This window comes from Chelmon rostratus, chromosome 8, assembly GCF_017976325.1.
Source record: "Chelmon rostratus isolate fCheRos1 chromosome 8, fCheRos1.pri, whole genome shotgun sequence".
In the NCBI taxonomy this organism is placed as follows: domain Eukaryota; kingdom Metazoa; phylum Chordata; class Actinopteri; order Chaetodontiformes; family Chaetodontidae; genus Chelmon; species Chelmon rostratus.
The window spans coordinates 21,257,404-21,277,891 of record NC_055665.1 but is presented as its reverse complement, the minus strand read 5'-3'; positions in this window follow the sequence as shown (position 1 = coordinate 21,277,891).

The window sequence follows — 20,488 nt, the reverse complement described above, 5'->3', positions numbered from 1 at the left end:
ACAAAGGTGGTACAGACAGAATAACTGACAGAAAGACTGGATGAGAGAGAACCATTCTAGTGTCCTATGTGCTGCTGTTTGTCTCCTTGAGGTTGCCTGCAGCCTTGATGCTTTTTGTCTAGCCTCTGGACTTATTTTACTCCCCTCTCCCCTTCTCCCTCCCTCAGTCTTTCTCACTCTTTCTCCATCTCTTCCCCTCGTTCACCTCATCACTCTCCCTCCATCTGTGCTTCTCCGGCAGCCTCGCTCTCTCTCTCTGCCCACTTTTCCTTCCGAAAGCTAAGGATTCCTGCGGCCCCTCCGAGAGAAGTGTGTGAAAATGCACAATGCGGGTCCCCCGGCGTGCCCACCCCCGGCACAGAGTGTGAGAAGAGGGCCCTGCATTTGATGCCTGACTGACCAAATCTTCTGCCAGATAGCTGGGCCTTTCTATTCCCAGCGGCGCGGCGAGAGCATGGCCAGAAGTGGTGCGGAAGGAGAGGGGAAGGCACAGTAATTGTATCAAGGTCTGTAGAGATTCACCACCCACCCACCCTACCCCCCTCCTCCCCTAAACCGCTCCTCAACCGCTTCTCAGTTAAAAGGAAAAGTGTCCCTGGGCAGCAAGAAGCAACTTCTCTCCAGAATAACCAAAAAACAGTGTGCACTCATATATGAATAACGTTCAATTTATCACATGAAAGCCCATATATTGAATACAACACCTTGCACTGTCCCCAATTCCATCTATTTTTCAACACTCCTGATGAAAAAAAGAAATAAAAGCTGAGTTTAATTCCCAAAGTCACTTTTGGATTGTATTCTGCCAAGGAAATCCATGCAGTAAACAGATTTTTAGTGCAAAAAATTGTCATTACAACGACAACCTTTCCATATTTTCAGCTGAGAGCAAGATTTTTACACATCTTGCACTTGAGCCTGTGTGTCTTTAGCTTCTTGGGGACGTTGTCATTGTTTCTTATCTTGCCATGCCATGGAAATATCCAAGGGCACACCACCGTCGATTCTCGCCATTCTGATATCTGTCCAGTGGTGAGAACAAGAAGAGATCACAATAACAAAAATAACCTTGACGGCAATTATTCGAATCATCACTGATTGACATCAAAAACACACAATAACAGCTCAGGAACACAAAAATGAAGTCAGTGACACCCTCCTCCCTTAAAGAGGCTGCTATTGTAATGCTAAATATTTCATCAGCTGACTGGGGGAGAGGTTCAGAGGGCCTCGGGAGAGAATGTCATCCACAACAAGCACTTGTCAAACCTGCGCACTCCATGAAATTTTAGGGTATGGCATCCTTTCTCAGCAGCCCGTGAGACGGAGACGAGGAAAGAGAGACGGCCCTTGCTCCACATTATATGATGCAAGAATCCATGTGGCAGCGTGGACAGAAACGTCTGCCACAAATTGCCACCTTTTGAATGAATGAACCAAGATGCAAAAAAAAAGAAAAGTTTTGATCATATTCTGTATCAAAGATGTATTGCATTTGCCATCATCATGCATATTATAGGGATTTTTTTTCAACTGCTGATGGAGCATAATAAAGGTTGTGCAATGTAACACTGACTTGACGAGGACGGGAAGGTAGTACAGCTCACGCAACCCTACCACTACAATGGTGGAGAGTGAGGGTCTTTGTAGGTTATCTCTGTACAAGGCTGACAATGCCCATTAGATTGTCAGCGTGCACCAGCATGCACCAAGGGGAAGGCTTAACCCTCAGAACAGATGCTATCCCAAAATGATTCAGAGACACCACACTTCACAAGCCACTCTCCTAAGCATGGACCCAAGACACCACTGTGTGGGAGAAACTATGACACCTGAAACTCTAGTTGGTGGAAAATCTTGGTAAGTGGAACTAAATAGAGGTTTCACCTTAACAGGATCTGGATAGATCCAACAGGAAGCAAATGAACAAGCTGAAGAACCACATGCGCTGTACAGTTTCACTGAAAGCCCTGCTGGAGTGTGCAGCAGAGGCATTCAAACAGGGTTTCAAATGCTTTCATGTAGCCAAAGAGTGAGCCAGCGTTACAGTGGCATGACATCCTCTCCATAATAGAGGAACAGCTGCTGTGAGAATCACGAAGATGCTATGCGGTCCACAAAGCCAGAGCATGCACGGGAGAGAAACATTTCAGCTTTTCTTCTCTTAACGGGAAGCAGGCGTTGGGCTGCACCACCCTCAGCCCTCGAGCAGAACACGTCAGGTTCTTAGCCACAAGTAAAAAAAAAAAAAGCAGCTTCACTTCAAGCCTTTCAAACGAGCAAACACAAATCCCGGACTCACTTTGCAAAAGTCACCACCAAGAACAACACTGGCTTAAAATCCCATCAGGGGGTTCAAATGAGAGAGCTCTGAGCACAACAGGAAGCTCCCACCGCGGGACAGATGGCTGTACAGGCGGCCTCCTTCACCTCGCTCCTTGCGGAAAATGTTAAGCCCAACAATGCGCCCGTGCTTAATGGTGGCATAAACCGATATCCAACATGACCCTGTGGACACAGAGAATCCTAACATCAGAATCAGCTGGAGGAGAGTCGTCTCTCTTGGATGAAGATGCTTCAGAGGGCATCTGAGCGGCATTTTCTGCGAACTCCCCATCCATTTCAAAGGGCCACGCTCAGCGCTGCACATTTTCTGCATCCCTTCCGATTCATTACCCCCTCGCCCACATGTATTATTCTGCCCGCTACGCATTCCCTCTTGTCTCTGGGGGCAAATTTATTGGTTGAAGCATTTTGACTCCATTTACCTTTTAAAAGCAACCGTTTAAAGCTCGATATTTTCTCTCTCAACTCTGTTCCTCGATAGCCTGGGATCCAAGAGACTGCCTTCCTTCTGCTTTGATGAGCAGTGTAGCTTAATTCACTTTCCAATTATTGGGAATATTGGAGATGAGTTTGGTTTGCTGGTTTTTAGCATGTTAAATCTTATGGAACTGATCTTAAAAACAACTGTTTTATTTATGGATGTTTTGTGTATTTTGGTATTTCCTGGAGCATCAACTGACTGTTAATAATCTCTATTATTGTACATTCATGTTAGCTTGATTCTGGCTCATTCATCTATATGATGTCCTTAAATGATGGCTCATGTGGAATTAAATTGCAAAATATTTTGGTGCAATGACAACCGAAAGGTAAAAAGGTAAAAGAAAGTATGATTGTCTGCTCTTTTTGTATTTAATTTGAAGAAAAATGTACAGCTAAAGCTATCGATTTACATCAGGTTCAATGCTGTACTGTAGGCAAGTCTAAATGAGCTAATGGCACGATGTTCTAGGACATGACTCTCCTATCACACTTCTCACTGTAGGCGAGACAGGGAACATTATGCATATTTCAGATGGATTTAAGCAGCGTCCTGTGAGTCCTTTAAGAGCCCATCATATTTATGAGGACGGCATATTATCGCCATCAGGAGAGTGTCACAGAAGCTCGCAGTGGACATGACTCTAATTGTTGCTGGCATTTTGGGGAACACACAAGGACGATAGCCAAGTCTGAACACAGATCGGGGAAGGCTGGCAATTCAACACCCACATCCAACAATTTCGTTCTTTTTTTTCTTTTGGTTATGAGTTTACGTTGATTTAAATTTATATGATCACTTTTGCGCAAGATATACAGAACGTTTCTTGATCTGATCGTCATAAGTCAGAAATTTCACCCTTTGCATTACATCTAAATTCCACTTTATCCTCTTTCCTTGACGTGCAAAAACCTGATTTGCAAATGACTTTTTACACACGCTAATTTCATCACTGTAAAGCTTTCTGAGCACTTGGGCCTATGGTTAATTTGACAAAACCCACATGTGTGCATCTACTTTAAAGGAAACAATCTATGAGTTTTCTGGCCAGAGAGCAAAATGTCCCAATAGAAGAGAGTTGTACATTGTTAGTTAGACCATAGAGTTCATGGTTAGCCAATTGAAAAGTTTGACTGTCTCAATAAGGGACCCCCAGAACTGTTACAAGCACTCGCATACCTATCTACATTCATTCTCATCCACACTCACAAGCTTACACCACACAGGAGGAGACAGTAGCATTGTAAGCGAGGGCCGCAGTGGTTCAGCTGCAGGACAGAAACATAAATCTTGGTGCTCTATGGACAGGTGTGGGAACCAGGGAGGGAGACGTTTAAAGGGCCCCATACTGCGGCGCTGATTCACTGTAATTGTCACAGTACAGTAGAGGATAGCACAGTTACCTCTCCACTGAGACCACCCCCTGTTCCAGCTTAAAATAGAACTCGCTCAATGGAATTAAACTGCAATTAGCGGGAATCAGATTTGTGAATACCAGGCCTGCTGTCGACAATGATATCGTTAGAAGTAAGGGAAAGACAACAGAGGCTGGTTTTATCTTTTCTTTAGGGGTTACAATATTTATAAATCACTTCATCAACTCCTCTCAGTAATTGTCACTGCAGCATTGAGCCAATCCAATACAAGTACATAGAGGTGCATAAAAGGCAGAACCACTGTGCACCCAAAAGGATTACAGTCGCAGTCTGTATAGAGGTCCCCAGTTGTGTGTGTGCACTGAATCTATTTGTGAGGGCAACAGTGCAGCAGGAGAAGAAAATCAATCAAGGAATATAAAAGTATCTGCAATAGTTGCGACTACCATGAATTTAAATGTAATGCTGCCATTACACTTACCCCTCTGCAACTTTTTGCCATTCATTTGGTTTTCTTTGAGGCGCCAGGAAAACGAGCCCACGCTGAACTTAAAACTGGGAGGTATTGTGCACACACACACCAATTCATCAATTAACTCCACCGTTCATCTTTGCTGCTTGTGATGAGTCCTCTCCCCGAGATCTATAACATGATTGACAAGCAGGAATGTTGGCGCACGCTGCCGCGTTTGTCCAAGCAGGCCCCCCGATTGCATCAGTCACACCTGGCGACTGCCTTGGGCTTACCAGCCTGTAATTTCATGGCTCAAAAGTACAATGTCTCATTCTGTCAACATTCACTCCTGATGGAGGCTTGCTCATTTGCCGCGGCATCCAGCGTGCATCCTGCTATTTCACCGCCAGAATGTTGCACAATATATTTACAGCATCTTCATTTTTTTAATCCTTTGTGTCGATGTGAGAAAGAGACTTAGAGCCAAAGAGGAAAGACGTGTTTTGAGACGTTAGACTGAGATTGATGGCAGCTGTTCATCACTTTTTTGGCTGCTTCGGAGACACTTTTCAACGATGGTGGTCCACAACACTTTGGCGGCTTATGTTACTGTAAGTTAGGAATGTAGCCTCATGCTCTCTCTCTCGCTCCCGCTCGGTCCCTTTATTGCCTCGTATGTGCAAACCACAAATGACAAATCACCCACAAGGACTCTCTAAGTACACACCGCTTCATGCATCATAAACAATACCTCTTCTTTTTTTTCCCCTTGTGCAATTATTAAGCGAAAAGCACTTTGCTGTCTGTCCCACATCTAAGAAATAATTAACAATAAGATATGCCTCTGCTCGTTCAATCATTGTGATAATGGTTTTCAGATAATCAATATGCATATAGTTGTACATTTAAATTAGGATCAATATGCTTTGCTTAAGTAATACTTTATGCCGACAAGACATGAGACATTGAGAGGAGTGTTTAAGCATCCAGATGACTTTGGTCTTCAGGCTTGAGAGTTGTAGTGCTGGAAGAATTCATATGAGGCAGTGGCGTTAATAACTCACATGGAAAGAGTTAATAACTCACATGGAAAGAGTGGATACAGATAAATATGATCCTACTGCAGATCTGTGTGGTGTAACATACACTCAAGATTAAGTCAAATCACACAAACTGCACTAATATTTAACACCTCCCGTTTCATTGTAAACGATAGCATGGCTTCAATTTTTCACTAACGACTGCATTTACTCCCACGAGGTTTGAATCAGTCACTCTCGTGGCAAGAGCCGGAGCGACCCTTTAATCGTATTCAAAGCATGAGAGCACTTAAAATGTGTCTGAATGTCATGTTGAACTTTACCATCCACGGCTGCCGAAGCGCCAGGGGCAACAGTCGCAAGAGTTCAAAGGTTAGGCGAAGTGCAGTGCTTTATCACTGGTGGAGAAAGTAATTTTCTATCAATCGATTTCAAATGATCATAAGGCCTGGAGGGCATCCATGCTTTATTATTGTCTCATTCCAACTAATCTGTTAAGAACACAGGTAAAGAGGAAAATAGATTTTTTATCTGGTTTATGGATGAATATTATTTCATTGCTATGGTGGCAGGTAAAAAACTAATTTTATATCATAAAAATACATAAAGAATAATAAAAATGCTGTGATGTTTTGGTTTTACATGGTAAAAAATGAAAATTGACTGAAATGTATATGGAGTGAGTGCTGTCTAAATCATTCAAAGAAAATTCAACAAAAATAGATTCCCTATAGAAACTGAATGTACCCACCACCACCATTCTCATGCATATACTATTACTTACAGGAAAAAATAAAAAAACATGGCTGGATGTAAATATATTTTACCATGCTGAAATAAAACATGTAGATAGGTGCGCTGTGTGTGAATGTGTGTGCTCGTAGAGGTGCTCATTCATGAATATGTGTATCCTTGTGTGTTTCCCCCGCTCTGACAATGGAGCCCTCTTTAGATTTGCCACTGATGGCGTGTCACGCTGAAATAGATCCCCCTCAGCACTGACACCAGAAGTCAGGCTGTTTGATGGTTCCCAACTTGGGTCGCCTCTCTGTGATTGACGGTTGGTAGATTGCCTGCCGACCAAACATGAGTGTGAGGGAGACACAGCCTAGTCAATATCCCCCCGCCTCCTGATGTGTTTTAATGCCTGTGCTTGCATAGAGAGGAGAGCCAACACCTGCGCGCGCACACACATGCACACATGCACACATGCACACACACACACACACACACACACACACACACAATGCTGTTATCAAAGTTTACTTTCTCTGTGATGCACTTTTGCAAGGAGTTTGTTATAGCTGATTTTTATCCTTGTATTTATTTAATATTGAATTGAACTGTGGTTGATGGTAGCAGGCGACAAAGTAACAACTTTGCACTGTTTGCTCACGCATGTCTATGCGAACATGTATGTGTGCAAAAACACACACATGCCAGCACATAAAGACAGCCACATAAACACTGAGACAAACAAAGCTCATAAAGGCTGCATACAACTACACTACACCATGTTTCACACATACCTGTGCACACGTGAAGGGAGTGAGGTGACAGATCTGGAGAAGATGGATAACTGCATGAAGGCAGCATTTGTGGACATATAGAAGGAGTGTTTAGTTACATTTCAAGACCCCAAGAAACAGAAACAGAGGAAAGATGACGATCTAAGTGTATCCAAAGAAAGATGGATAAATGAGTCCCAAAACAGCTATTGAATGAGAATCATGTGAAGATGGAAAGAACCCAGACCTATCGACAGAAAGAGGAAGGAAGGAAGGAGAGCAAGTGGCAAAAGAGCAAAAGAAACTGAAGAAAAAAGACTTAGATATGACCAAAAAGTGAGAGTGAGCAAACTGAAACTATACAATTTGTAATATGATTAATATAACTGCACATTATGATGTATTTTCATGAGAGATACAGATAAGAAAAAGGGACATGAGGAACAATTAAGAAAATTAACAAGAAGCGAAATAATGTCCTCAGTAAGGTAAAACATAAGAAAAGAGTTCCATTATGGAATAAATATCTATAAGGATAATAACATTTATTTCATATGGGTTTGTATGCTACTTCCTTTTTATGCATAACAGTGTCTCAATTAAGCATTTTGTTTTCTATTTTCTACACAATAATTCACGCACAGATAGATACAGTTCTACAGTGGGGGATCTGGAAATAGGACTTGAATAAACGCACACATACAGTATACACCCACCCACCCACACACATACACACACACACCCACCCACACACACACACATACACACACACACACACACACACACACACACACACAGAGGCCGGTGAACTGAGGCCATCATCAAATCACGCTGAGCATTGTTACATTTGAACAGGAGAGGCAGTGGGCCGGAAAGACCCTGTGTTAGTCTGAGAGAGGGTAAGAGAGGGAACAGTTCTCTGTGTGTGTGTGGGTGGGTGGGTGGGTGGAGGAGCAGGGTGGGGGGGCAGGAGGATGATGGAGGGAAGGAGTGAAGTAGGAGGGAAGAAAAAGGCCAGATGGGGAAAAGAGAGAAACGGCCACCAGACACAGGAGAGGGAAAAGAGAGAAAAGTGGCGAAAAACTAAAGAAAAGACAAGAAGACTACAGAGGGACAGCGCAGAGAGAGAGGAGAAAGGTTGAGGGGAGATGAAGAGCAGAGTGAAGTGAGGAGGAGCAGAGGAGACGGGAAAACAGAAGTGGAAGGTTGGAGTGAAAGGGGAGGAGGAGGGGGGCACCCAGGGGAAGGTAGAGGAAAAGGGTTGAAAAGGTGGGAGGAGAGGAGACGTGTGGAAAGGAGAGGGTGAAGTCATGGGGGAATAGCTCCTGTTGCCCATCCACGCTGCTGCTGCTGCTGCTGCAGGTCAGCGATGAATACCTCCTGTTTGGCTTTCCACATGCACACTCTTCTGCTTCTGTTTCTAACCCCTATGTTTCTTTCAGGAGGATTACCATCCATTCCTGTATGGATAGAGGGGATTGGGGCTAAAGGAAAAAAAAACATATAAGTGTGTATATTTATTTGAAGATGGATTGTCAGTGTTTAAATCGCACTCGGGGAGAAAGAAGGAGGTGAGGGAGAGAAAGACAGGAGGAAAAGGTCATTCTGTTGGTAGTGACCAGAGGGGGTATTTCGTGCAGGGAAATTGCAGTGTATTGCTTTTGTGACAAAGGAAATGTAAACTGGCCGTGCGGGTGTGTGACCTCTCAGAGAGGAAGAAAGGGGACTAAATGGTCACAAAACACCCCCTGGGAACGTTCTCAATTCCTAATGTAACTAAAACAGCTATATGGACGTGGGAAGAGCTGATTGTTCCTTTATGTGCCCGCCAGTGGGTCATCGCAGAACATTTCAGAATATAATGATGTTGGGATTGAAAGTCAGGTCAGTCACTTAGAAAGGGATCTCAGGGGAGAATATTATTGATAAAAAAGAGTCATTTTTTTTGCAGTGAAAATTATAATATCAAATAATGGAAATGGTGGAGTTAATTACTTTAAAAAATCTATTGATTAAAAACAATTAATTGTCATATTTTTAGTAAAGCTTCTGTGCAAATCATTGCCAGTTAGTAATAAACAACAATTTTATTTCTTTGTGTCTTTCCCCATATTCTATTAATTTTTAATAGTATTGGTGTGATATTGCTGATGGTGTGTGCTTCCTCATTGTGGGGTCAGGAGCTTGTGGAAACAGTATAAGAGCTGCCACCTGCTGGTTTCTTGGAGTATTGCACCCGCACAGCTCCCAAAATCAGGGAATAAAAGTCCCAGACACATCCTGGGCTGTAGTGCTACAGAAGCACGGTTCAGAAACACACACACAAGCACGAAGTATCCGTAAGTATCGCAGGTGTGGAGCTCATATGAGACGAGACAAGATTAATTCCTGACAGTGGAAATCCCACAGTGGAGTGTGGATTATTCTGAGGAACAGTTTCACACACTATTAATTACAGCAGCATAACCCAAGGTAATTCTGAACAGGGTGTGTTTGCCTGTTGTTGTTAATATTATTTGTGTAACAGAATTTTCAGAAAGAAATAAACACATTCAACTGATACAAAGGATCTATAGAGGAAATATTACATTAAAAAAATCCTCCATGTCCCTAATTGAGGTATACATTGACTGATGTAAATGTAACATTCTCCTGTGCAGCAGCCCATTAACGCAGAACTAAACAGTCTATAATGTGACATGAAAAGCTTAACAGTTGACTGGGCCCAGTCACACCTTATCAATGCTGCGACATTTAAACACGGGCTTGGACATCACATCTGCACCATGCAAAACTCAACGTGATTTAATACCATTTAAGCGTCCGATGCAACACACATGCTTGCACTTGCATTTATAGCGGTGAAAATAAAGCCACACATCCACTGCGTTTTCCTCACTTCCAGTCACCCCACATGTGGCTTTGCAAGTTTAATTCCATTTTACTGTGGCTGAATGTAAACCTGTCGTGCACACAAACACACACACAGGGGGTGTGGCATTATTGTGTGAAAAGTTAAGCATGAAGTGGTGTTTCTTTGTGTGTGTGTGTGTGTGTGTGTCTGTGTGTGTGTGTGCATGGTGAGGTTAAAGCGTCTGACTCTTTTCCATTACAGTTGATTAGTTAACCTTTAAGACACCAGACACTGGTCTTTAATAGGTCGCATGCTCTCTTCTCATTCCTCTGTCAGGAAATCAATAGAGTGACAGAAGAGAGAGAAGAGCGAGGTGAAGTTTGGAAATAATCTTCCTCTTTCGTCTGGTTAAGTGTGTGTGACTTGTAGGGATATGTGTGCTTTTATGTGTGTGTTCGGATAGCCTTCCTCTCTCCTTTATATCCTGGCACACTGGATGTGAAATGAAACAACTCCATGAGGTTAAAGCGCTGACTTACAGCTTTAACATGAGGCTCTTCATGCCAGTACTGCGAGCAGCCCTTTAATTGTCCCGCTGCACTGTCCAAAATTGGGAAACAACGTGTAGAAATTGCTACACCGTCACCCAATATGGATGTGAACACTCTCAAACAAAGCTCAAAATCAGCACTTTAACCTCACTCGTGGCTTCATTTCAACTCCAGTGGGCTGAGGAACAGACAGAAAACAGAAGACAGCGTGACTGTCCAAACTTCCAAACTGCACTTACTTATAAAGAACACTATGGAACTGGAATAAGGAGAATTAAGAACTGAACTGAACTGAAATGAATGAGGTATTCACTGTTAATTAAAAAAAAAAAAAATCAGGAAACACAAATCATGAAGCTCCTCCAGCAAGTTTATGTTTCACACTGTAATTATTTTTGGTTGTGGTAAAAAAGGAAAAGAAGCATGAGCATTTTGGGCCCGTGTATAACTTTTTGTGCACTGCTATGCTAAGCAACTACAGCAGACTCACTCCACATTTCGCTTTCGAGACAGGCAGACTGAAAGGAAAGAGACATGAATGTACCACTATATTGTACAGTAACAACACAACGCCACACACACACACGCACTGGGCCAATGACTTCATATGCCACCACAGTGGAGACACGGCGTGCTGGATGGGGGACCTGTGTTTTGGTGCTGAATTGATTTTCTCTTCAAATAGAATTATGGGCCTGCTCTTGTTTCCCATCCAAAGCGTTACTATTTCATTTGTTCAGGATCAGGTCACTGGGACACTCCTATGTGTCCCAGAGATACCACCGGTGAAATACAGAGAAGACACTCACACACACACACTCTCTCTCTCTCTCCCTCTCTAACAGAGGGTTAGACACAAAAGTGTAGAAAGAGTGCACATGCACACATCCACACCCACACACACAAACGTTGTGTATCCATCACTTTTTGGGATGTTACATTGACTTACCCTAACCTCACCGTACATCTAAAAGTTCATGGTTAACATTACGGGCACTTGTGTTTTTGTCTGCATAAGGAAGACGAGTCCCCACAATGCGCCTGTGTAAACAGATTTATGTCCCCTCAACATGAGTTATACACGTCTACACACACAGAAACACGTTTGTGTGCACTAAACTTTTCATACAATAATGTTACAACCCCCCACATGTGTGTTTGTGTGCACTGTGGGTTTATATTCCTGTACCCCGGTTTGGTCATTAGGAGTAATGCTGGGCAGGGATAGAGGGACACAAAAGGAGAGGGGGAGAGAGACAAAGACAACTTTGAAAAATATACAGCATTTAAAATGAGGAGCACGGTGAACGCACATTTCAGGGACAATCCACCATTTCTAAACAAAACGCTCCGCTGACTCATCAGACGCAGCCCTGTGCAGCCTGTGGAGGCAGTTGTATAATACTGTATGTTCCTTGGCTCTAAAACTTTGAGAAAGTATTGTGTTTTTGCACCACACTGGGAGGTGGATGCTGGGCCTACAAAGCTCAGAACTTTGACACCAGAGTCTGGGCTTCGCATCAAGGCACCCGTCTGTCGTTAGGATTAGGCAACAACACATGTTGGTTAAGTTTAGGAAAGTTTGTGGTTTTGATTAAGTGACACTAAGCACATCTCAGTGCGCTGTGGACTTTGCATACATTACAGCAGACCACAACCCTTCCCTTACATTAACCATGTGCTGCCAGTGTCCAGACATAATCCTAAAAAGGTTCATGATGCTGTAGTCAGTAGATATTTTTGTGAAAAACAAATGAAATACCTTATCAATGAACTCTGTCACTCTCTCTTACAAAAAGACAGGGTTGAATGAAAGGTATTGTTGGGTTGCATTATGGGAAATGTGGACCTCGACCTTGATCCTCGGGACGACAGATCTCTGCTGCTTTTCACCGTTTAAAAACATCTCTTGAAAGCCTCCTGCCGTAGTGCAAAACTAAATCTCTGGACTGCCCCTTAAAGAAAATAAAACATCCATTAAAAAGAAGGAGAAGATTTTGTAGCATAGAGGAGGGGAAATCACAAAGAAGATGGCAGAGGAAGATGAGTTTTGGCAGCTTTAAACAGGCCAGTGGAAACTTAAACTGCCTGGTTGACATCTGGTGCCTCTGGTGAGTTCAGCTCATAATCAATAATGGAAGGAGCAGAGGCACTGTTACTCCCTCTCTCTTGACTCCATCCCTCTCTTCGCTCCCCTCCTCTCTTATGTATTTTAATCCATTGTTCTCTCCATGTACTGACTTTACCAGAGGTCTTCTCCTTCTGAGGCAATGGAGCCGATCATTGAGCCGCCATTTACAGCCATTCAGCAAACCATATACAGCAAATAAAAAATCTCTTTTCATGGAACGTGTGTTAATTGATGTAAAATCATGTATTTTTTTATTTTCAAATATCTCCTCTCACTCAGACGCCACCTGTCCCAGTAAAACCTGACAACTCTGCAGCCTCCGCTTGCTTTTGTTGGATCCTGATGGGTGATCTGGTCAAAGCATACGATACAGCCACGAGAACAGATTGTCGCCATCACATTTTCCCTTTCAAATCCCCCCTTAAAGCTTTCTCTTACTGTCCTCTCACTCCTCACCTCGGAGACCACCATCGTAACCTTCTCCTGCTCGTGCCTCTCCCCGAAAGTCCTCTCTGTCACCCCCGTCTCTCTTTGCCCACTGGCCGTCCCAGACCACCCACATATTATCCAGTATCAGATCACTTGTCTGATTACTTGTTACACGTCCTCTCCTCTGCTCTAAGCAATATTCAGCACCCTCTCTTTCTCCTCTCCCACTCCGCTATCTCGGTGAGACCCCCCACACCAGTAGCAGATTGTCTTGCGATCGTACTCTCCTCCTCTCTTCAATCCCCCGGTCACTCTTTAGGTTTCAAACTCCATTTGGTTGATCTATAGGCCTCTCCTTGCCAAACGACTCTGAAGTGGTTTGGACAGTTGTAGACAGCTTGTTGGAAGGCCAGCTGCCACATATCCCACTTATTCATTCATCTCTACATTGATTAATGGAGAGAGGGGTCACGGGTCAACCTTTTGATTGTGGGAGAAGCTTGACCCGAAAACAAATAAATACTGCAGGGTTTTTTCTTTTTTCTTTTTCTTTCCAGAGGGGGCGGGTTTGGGTCTGATACCTGACTCTTGTGTTTTGATCAAACTGTCAATAGTTGAAGGGAGAGTAGGATGATCGATTTCTGGAACAGCTGGTCAAGAAGTTAGGTTAAATATTTGATGAACAGTCTTTGGAGAATGTGAAAATGTGTATAATAATTGTCAAATGCAGAAAGACACATCTTTAACATGATAGTTGTGCTTTGACTCCACATGTTCAGACAGCATCTCCGTGAGGTTTGTGTATCGTGTTTCTGTCTAACATAACTCTGTGCGCCTAGAGACCGTTCTGACACTCAGAATTCCTAAAATTGTTGCGGTAACAGCCGCAAGGTGGGAAATGTCTTCATGCGTATTTGTGCAGCTGTATGTGTGTGCATATGTAGCCATTTTACTGTATCATACCATGCTTATTTATTATTGCATAGTAATGCAGATCAGCTCTAACTGTGAAATAAGTAAATGCAGTCTTGATTTCAGCCTGATTGCTTAACTGAGCTCAACTGCTAATTGATTTTAATATCACACAGAAATGAATGGAACCATTTAGCGCATGGAAACTAGAGAAAAATCGCGTGTGCATGATCTCTACATAATAATAATAATAATAGTATGTATACTATAATGTCATTTGGAAGCGCCTTTCAGAACACTCAAGGACACTTTACAGAGCAGGTAAAACACAAATAACACAAGATAAATTACATGTGATGATATGAAGCCAAAACTGTATTTTAAATTCTAGTGGAAATCCCAAACTGTACAACAATACTAAATATGTTGGGCTGAATTCTGGGGATTTTTTTTTTTGCAAAAAACGAATCACATCACATATCAGTAGTTATTTGGACCTGGCTTGTACACAATGTGATACTGTACTGGATAGTGTGTAAAAAATATTTAAAGCTACTGAAGGGGAACTAAAAGGGGGAAACAGTATAACGATCCCCAAATTCTGAAACTGGTTTAAGTGTGGGAGGTGATTTGCTGCTGGTGATGGTCTTGGATCCAAACATTAATATTCTCTAAAATCAACACCAAATATAAACCATTAAAGCAATTATGGATAAACACAGGACAGAGATGGTCATTTATAAACAATGTTTCATATCTTTAGCACACTGATGAATATAACCCTCTGAGAACACCAATCAGCCTGCATATATAAAATGTGCTGCTCGTGACACATCGTATCACGTACATCCATGTTGATTGTGGACATAAGCTGAAAAACACAGACTTGTAAACATTTTTATTTGGCTTTAGAATGCGCAGCCTGTCAACAGTCAGGGAAAGAATCCACAACCTGTGTGACCCGACGCTCAGCATCTTGCTCTGCTGATTGGCAGTAATGCTATTTAATCAAATGTCAAACAGCACAGGTTTATGATACACAGGCCAACCTTTGCTTCAAGTGAATGGAATTTGTGCGCACACACAAACAAACATACTGAAACACACCGGGGCTTAAGCACGCACACATGCCGAACGCTTTCACTGAGCGCTCTGAGCTTTTGAGTCAATAATTTTGATATCAGAAACACTATTCCGTCCATTGTGTGTGTGTGTGTGTGTGTGTGTGTGTGTGTGTGTGTGTGAAGGGAAAAGGAAGGGGAAAAAAGTCATCACTCGAACGTCTTGTTTATGTGCTTGTCATTTATTCGCTGTCTGCGGGATATATCCAGGGAAACATTCTCACATTTCAAAAACTCCCCTGCCATTTCAGAAATAATTGGCCAGTTCCTTGTGCTGAGCCGACTCCACGTCCAGCAGAGTTTTTTTTTTTTTCCACACGCAACAGAGCTGCCAAAGCACTCTCTCCTTCTCTGTCTCTGTCTCTCTCTTTCTCTTTCTCTTTTCCTGCTGACAATGTGTCAACATGTAGATGTCAGCAACAATAACAATAACACTGGTCTGTGTGAATGATTGAGATCTCACTTTGGTCTGGTGCCATACAAAACACATTACAATGAAATACAACTGGGTACAAAGCACAGTGTTGTGCAACGCAATCCATTATGTAGAGCTTGTGGTACATACTTGTGGGTTATTGCATTGAATGAAATCGTTAGAATCAAATGTGTGTCACCCTAGTTTTCATGAGAGGTAGTTTTTACTGTAAAATTGTTCAGTTTTCAAACTTGATGCAATTCTTAGGTATCTCAGCAAGCAATAAAGGCTTAAGAGCTTAAAATATGTTTGTGTGTGTGTGTGTGTGTACAGTAAGTGTGCACTCCAGCTTACCTGCACAATATGTGTTTCTATTCGTGTGCACGCCTCTGTGTGTACATGTGCTTATTACAGTAAAAATCCCTCCGTTCTGACATTTATCCTCATGTTGAATCAAGTCGAACTCACTCGCCAACAACTGCTGAGCGAAGGAGAAATTCGAACAAACTCATTGACTCTGTTTTGGTTTTCTCCCCAGGCTCTCTTCTTTCATTATCTCCTCATTTGTTCCTGTCCCCAAAGTGGCTCACAGGACTACACACCCACTTTCAATCTCAGTAGCTGTCATAGAAAAATTAATGGCAGAATAAAAATAAAATAAAGTCTGCGCAGCCACCATGGCCTTTACTTCTGAAGACAACAGGCAGTTAAGTAATATAACGGGTTATATGAAGAGCAACACAGACTTAATATTTGACCTACAGTAATATGACTATTTTTAACATATATGCATTCATGCACACGCACGCACACACACACACACACACACACACACACACAGACACACACATATACAGTACATATATATCCAAGGGCATCGTGGCTTATCATGGCTGTAGATAAACACTAAGGAAAAAAACAATATAATAAAACAGTGTGTGTATATATAGATATATGTCTATGTATGTATCTATATATGTATGTGTATGTATGTATTTTTTTTTTCTTAGTGTTTATCTACAGCAACCAAGTAAGCCATGATGTCCTTGGTTGACCCTCTCTGTTCTACTTCTATTAGCAGGCCTTCAGCGTACGAGCACATGCTGAATATGACTGGAAGAAGAAGAGCTGGTACACCAGAGTATCTAATAATTGAACGGTGCTTCAACCCAGAATTATTCCATGACTCATCCACTCTTCAGTAGTGCAATCCTGCCTAAAGGGAATATCCATGATATAAAAAAGAGAAGCAGTGAGGTGAAGTACTTCATATCATAGCAAAAGAGAGGCCCTGTGAGCTATGGGATTGCTATGGAGAGCCATGGATGAATCTTATCTATGCAGAGTTATGAGCGGTTGGATTTGAGCCTCCTTGACATTTACCTGGAGAGCTTTTCTCAGCGTCTTTCTGCTCACCTTTCATTTATCTGTCTCTGCTGTTGCCAATTCCTCCCTCTTGTACAGCTGCAGCCATTTACTGAGAGACAGAAAAGGTACAATCGTTCACATTAGTCATGCACACCCAGACATGCTACATGCTAAACTGGCCAGTGGCATTTTGGATATCAACAGAGTTAGGCTTATGGTACAAAAGCATAAAACTCTGAAACAGTAGTGGATGAAGACAGTGTCTGGCATTTAGGCCTACAGCAAATGCATGACCACTATATGACAAAATATTACAACTCAGTTTTTGTTGAAGCTCTTATAGAGAAGTGTTGATTAAAGTTTATGATAATTTTGGAGACTGCAGATTGTGGTGCTGTTGAATTACATTATATTGAGAGTATTTTCGAATATTTTGTCCAGTGCATTCTAATCAGCGAGGGAAGACTTAATATCTGTGCTAAGTGAATGAGCAGCTAAGTGTGTGCTTGTTTAAACTGCATGCCAACAACCAGTGTTGGGGAGTTGTGAACTACATTTAGTTAACTAGTGAAAAAAGCAACTTTTTTGTATTATATTTTTTACCAGAATTTCATATCACATGTACATAGAAATGGGAGCAGACAGAGCACTGGATTAGGCTAGTTTTGTCTGAAGAAGATTGAATAAGAAGTCAAGACGTTTCCCATAATCCTTATGGGATTTCTGATGGACTGCCTTTGATTGGCCATTGTCATTCACAACAATTTGAGTATTAACGAATAGCTGAAGAGAGAAAAGTCTATTTAGAGACACGTTATCACAAAGTTTGAACTGAAAAAATGTAGCACATTGTGTAAGGCAGAGGAAATAATACAGAAATATGGAGACATCCGAAAGTTCAAGCAACATTTGAAATTGATTGATACAATTAATCAAGACACAAACTAATAAACAAAGACAAAAAAAAGCTCTTTTCAGCAGCTATTTCCAGCCAGACTAAATGCACCCATAATTCCCTCTGATAGTTCCCTGGGGAACAACTTTCCTTCCAATCTGTGTCCAGTCCTATATTCATCCACACATACCCACCCACACACACACACACACAGATGATCCCGCTCCATCATGACTAAAAATGAAGAGCTGCTTAAACGGCTGCGTCAGTCCCCCACAACCAGCAGTAATAAAATATCTCCAGTGTGCATTCTGATCAATGGAGGAGAGGCGAGACACAAGCTGGCAGGGTTAATGGGCCCCACTCCACTTAAATACCATATGAGTGACTCTGGGGAAACAGAGATGGAAGGAGAGCAGGAGGGAGAGGAGGCGTGGGGAGAGGGACTTTGACTGAAAGATGAAGAAAATAGAGGAGAAAAAGAAGAGATGATATGATAGAGGGAGGAAAAATGTGTAAAGAAGTATTAGGGAAAGAAGGAGTGAGGAGTTGTGGAGAAGGAAAGGATGTAGGAGGGAGGGGGAGACGGAGGATGAATAATTGAGGCAGGGTAAAGGGGTGGGGTGGGCTAGGGATAGATGCCACTGTAAATGATAAAGAGAGATGGAAGGAAACAGGAAGAGTGAGGAGGAGAGGAAAGGAAAGGAGGGGGGAGAAAAGAAGAAAGGGGAAAATAAAAATTTGTTGTCTCATTGAATAGAGCTGAAGATTGTCCCTGCAAAGACACGAAAGCCTGGACAGGAAGCAGCTTCGCGTATAAGGACTCAAATAACATTACTAACATCGTCAGTTTGCAGATGTTCTGCTTGTCCGCGTGTGCAGCGTTCACTTTCCACTGGAGTTAACCATGCGCTCTCCAGCTGTTGCTCAGGCAGGGACTGAGCGTCACTCGGAAGGATTTTTCTCTTATGTGCGAGCAGCAGGTGATTATTGGCTGCGTGTGGTCGCTGTGCTGCTGTAAACTAGCCACAGAGCATGTCCAAACTTCTTCCTGCGTGTTTTCTGCAAAACACAACACACAGTATACCCATGAAGAGTTACTCTGAAAACCCCAGTTTTGCTTTCCGATTAGATTTTGTAGCTAATATTACTCCTGATGGATTTTATTGCAAGATGATATGTTTAAGTTTATTTACTTTATTGATACCAAACTGGGATATTACTTCTCTGCATTTAACCCATCACTGATTGAAACACACACACATGCAACATGCAGTGACCTCCCAACCTCTAGGCCACGGCTGCCCTGCTGTGTTATTAAAGTTGTAAGTTGTATTAAAGTTTTATTATTAAAACACCTCTTGGTACCAATCACTGAGCCTGTGGTCTGGGTATTAATACATACTGAGCAAGTATTCACACACACACACACACACACACATGCACACACACACACACACACACAGACACACACACACACGCCCCTCTGAATCTCTGTGTCTGTATAGGTTGAACGAGCTGCATCTGTGAACACTGATACGAGCATTGATCCAACCTGGGTCTTTGTAATGGACTCCAATAACAACTCCATTACTGCTGGCACACTGATTAGTGTGTGGGGCCGACTATAAAATTAGCTGCAAAGGAGCCCTCCAGGATGCAAAAATGCAGGCACACACACACACACACACACACACACACAAGCACACACACACACACATGCATGCTTACAGATACTACTCACATACTATCATGTACTGGGTAAAATATATGCATGGACAACACAGACATTACAACTTCACACAGACGAGCGCACCCCTACATACACACACATGCTGTGTCAATAGTCATTGAGCATGCGGGCAGAGATTAGCTGGCTACAGGAGAACAAAGGTGTCCCCTCCATTGGCAGCCCGACATCCTCCTCGTCAAATTTAAGCCCAGATATCGATTTCCCTTAACTCCTCTTTCTCTCTCTCTCTCTGTCGCACTTGTATCTCAGAGAGGAGTATGAGGCGTAGTGGAAGTACATGTGACGAGAGGAGGAACAGGGCAGCGTGCGGTGACATGGCAACAACTGCGTGCACACAAACACCCAGTGAACACTCTCTTTGAACTCAAGTTCAATGAGGGATATGTGTATCTGTCGCGTTTTTTCTGTAGGCACAAAGTGGGGCCCCGGTTGCATCGGGGGTAAAACCACAAGGCAAATTAAATCAATGGGCTTCCCACTGGCAGATGGCTCACTTTAACACTCAGTTAGCCTTTAGATAATTGAGGCGTTGACTCTGCGGCGGTCGTAAAAAAACGGATGGCTTGTTTATACGTTTCACTGGAATAGATCAGCAGAGGTTAAATAAATGAAATCCCATTTGTCAGGGAGAGGAACCCCAGCAATAATAAATGCCCCCCCTCCCTCCTGCACGTCCACCCCCCTCTGCAAACACCTCCACTGTTTGGCCTCATAAATAGAGGAGAGGGAAGATGTTACCCACTCGCCCCAGCCATCCGCGCAGCCTGGCCACGACGCCATTTTGCCATTGATAGGGTAGCCCTGCTTAATGAAACGGTCCTTCCTTTCCCTCTTCTCCGCTTGTTTTTTCGGCC